Below are 3,058 nucleotides of genomic sequence, written 5' to 3'. Positions count from 1 at the left end.
AAAAATAAGAACAAGAACGTGAAGGAAGATCACACGCCAAAGAAGACGTCATTGCAAGAACTAAAATCAGCCTTTTCAAGAAAGTCGGGAAAGAAGAAAGGAGAGTCAAGTTTAACCCCAAAGGACAAAGGAAAAGTTGAAGAACTTGGTCCAGTTTCTGATCCACACGAATCTGAATACAAAACCAATTCAGAATTTGCACTATTTACAAGTGAACCCAAAAACGAGCCGGAAAACGAAATGGAAAACATTGAGGAATTGTCCATGGGAGCTAACAAGAAGCGGATCCGAGAAGATGTGGGTCCCGGTTTGATCCAACCAGCAATACCTGCCACTGCCACATTCGAGCTGAAGAGGCACATCTTGACTGCAATGAAGGATATCCCATTTAATGGACAAGATCATGAGGATGCTTTTAAGCATCTCGATGAAGTCAATGACATTTCGGATTACTTCAATGTCCCAAATGTCAACAAAAACACCGTCTTGCTCAGGATGTTTCCCATTACCTTCAAGGGAGCTGCTAAAGAGTGGTTAAAATCACTTCCACCGAGTACGATCACCACTTGGGCTCAAATGCGTGAGCAATTTCTTGACCAGTTTTGCCCACCATCCAAGATAGCTAAACTCAAGAAGGCAATAGCCAACTTTGAACAACAGTCGGGGGAGTCGTTGTATGAAGCATGGGAGTGGTACAAGGGCTTGCTTAGAAATTGCCCTCAACACGATCTTAATATGCAACAAGAGATGTCGATTTTCTATGATGGGGTCAACATTATGATAGGACAACTCCTTGATTCTCAAGGACCTTTAACAAAGAAAAATCCAAGGGAGGTCAAGGAGCTGATCGAAGAATTCGTGAAGCACTCTCATGAGTACCACAACCCTAGGCAAGATGGAATCAAAGGTGGTGGAGGTGCACAAACTGAAGAAATAGCAGCTATGGTGGCTATGCTAAATAATATGGATCGAAGGTTAACACTAATGGACCAATCAATTCATGCTATAATAGTTGGTTGCAAATGATGTAACGGTCCACACTTGACCAAGGACTGCAATTTAGATGAGTTTGGAAATAAAAAGGATCAAGTGTGCTACTCGAGTAGGGACAAGTACGATGAAGATTGGAGGAAACCAAAGAAAGAGTGGCTTCCATATGAAGAATATAAGAAGCAAAAGGAAGAAAAGTATAGGAAAACAAGCCGAGGTTTCTACCAAAAGGAGCAGCCACCAGCTGAGAAGAAACCCGATCTAGAGACCATGTTGATGAAGTTTATGGAAGCTTCAGAAAAGAGACACGAGGCTACTGATTTTGCTATTAATGAACAAAGAACTTTGGTAAAGAATCATCATGCATTGATGGTAGAACATCAGGCTTTAATAAAAAATCAACAAGCCTCCATTAATAATCTTGAAGTGCAACATGGTCAACTAACCACTTTGGTTCATGAGAAGCTATCCCCGAAAAATCCTGAAACAAAGACCCAATCACATGTAATGGCCATAGACATTGAAGAAGAGGCCATCTCTGAGTTCCTGAAGGAATTAGAAGAAGAACCACAGCAGCCCAATCCAAAACCAAAGAAGCCAAAGATCGAAAGTGAAAAGGTTGCTGAAACACCTGCACCATGATGTGGCACTTGTCTGGCCACGTCGTGGCCCTTGTCTGAACAAAACGTTCCTGAGCCTGTTCCGGTTTATGAACCTCCTTTACCATTCCCATCTCGAGCGCATCTCAGTCCACTGGAAAGGGAACATCTAGAATTTATTCAACAAATAAAGCTTATTCCGATTAATACCACTTTTATTAAGACGCTTGCAAAAATTCCAGAATACGCGAAGTTCTTACAAGACCTGTTAGCCACTCGGCAACAACTAAAGAAGCATTCCAAGGTGATTCTAAGTGAGCAAAGCTCAAAATCTGTGTTGGGAGAGATACCTAAAAAGAAGGGGGATCCTGGACGCCCCACTCTCCCATGTGAGTTTGGGAACAACATGAAGGTTGATGCTTTAGCCGATTCTAGGGTTAGCATTAATTTGATGCCTTATTCATTTTATCAGAAGTTGGATATTCAGAAGCTGAAGGCTACAAGGATGACGATTCACATGACGAACTGTTCAGTGACACAACCCCGGGGCATTGTGGAGGATATTTTAGTAAAAATTGGAAAATTTGTTTTTCCAATAGATTTTGTAGTGTTGGATATGAAAGAAGATCCCAATGTTCCAATTATCCTTGGTCGTCCGTTACTTAACATTGCTGGAGCTCTTGTTGATATTCACGAGTCTAAGCTCACCTTGAGGGTTGGTGATGAGAAGGAAATTTTTGGGATAGAAGATGGCTTTCAAAGGAATCATGCTCAAGAAGAGGTGTTCACCATTGATGAAGACAATGAACTCGAAGAATTAGAAAAGCTCGTGGAAGAAGAGATCAAGACAATTCATCAAGTCAAAAGAACAAAACCAAGAGCATATGTTCCATATTTAGTTGAAGTCATTTCTTACAAGAGTCCACCTTCTTGGGTGAGCAAGGAAGATGATGAGATGACAAGTGATGAAGAGGAGGTTACTTCAAAGGTGACAAAGCCAATGGTGAAAGAAGAGACGAATAGTATGGAGCTTAAGAGTGAAGAAAAATTAAAGACTCAAGGGATTAAACGCAATCTTGATGGAGATGAAGTTAAGGCTAAGAAGGAGAATTCGAAAAAGGCATATAAAAGACGCGTGCAAGCTTACTAGAGGCGTTTCAAGGAACAAAAGATCCAGCTGGTGGTGGAATCTTCAGATGATTCAACGTAGGAAGCACGGAGTCCGGCTCATGACTCCATCAAAAAGAAGCGCTTCTCAGGAGGCAACATGAGCTTGGTTTGCATTTTCTTTTATTTTAATTTTTGAGTTTTCATTAGGAAAGATATCAACTCATCGTCTAATAACTAATACTTTGTAAGAATTAGTTGTGGGGTGCTTTAATTAATAAATGGAATACAAAGTAAATAATTAAAATTCGTTATTTTACTCATTTTTGTGTCCAGACGAATACCACGTCGTGGTTACAGAG

At 40.7% G+C, this 3,058-nt stretch overlaps 1 non-coding gene across 1 annotated transcript; it reads right to left on the bottom strand.

Moving 5' to 3' along the window:
* Nucleotides 1-624: 624 nt before the first annotated feature.
* LOC111882164 (small nucleolar RNA R71) lies at nucleotides 625-731 on the bottom strand. Its single transcript, XR_002847070.1, has one exon. It is a non-coding gene; the product is annotated as a small nucleolar RNA R71 (small nucleolar RNA).
* Between the last annotated feature and the right edge of the window lie 2,327 nt (nucleotides 732-3,058).

Source organism: Lactuca sativa, chromosome 4 (genome assembly GCF_002870075.4).
Source record: "Lactuca sativa cultivar Salinas chromosome 4, Lsat_Salinas_v11, whole genome shotgun sequence".
NCBI classification, from domain to species: Eukaryota; Viridiplantae; Streptophyta; class Magnoliopsida; order Asterales; family Asteraceae; genus Lactuca; species Lactuca sativa.
Note: the sequence above shows the minus strand (reverse complement) of the source record. Positions and strands in the feature narration are given on the sequence as shown.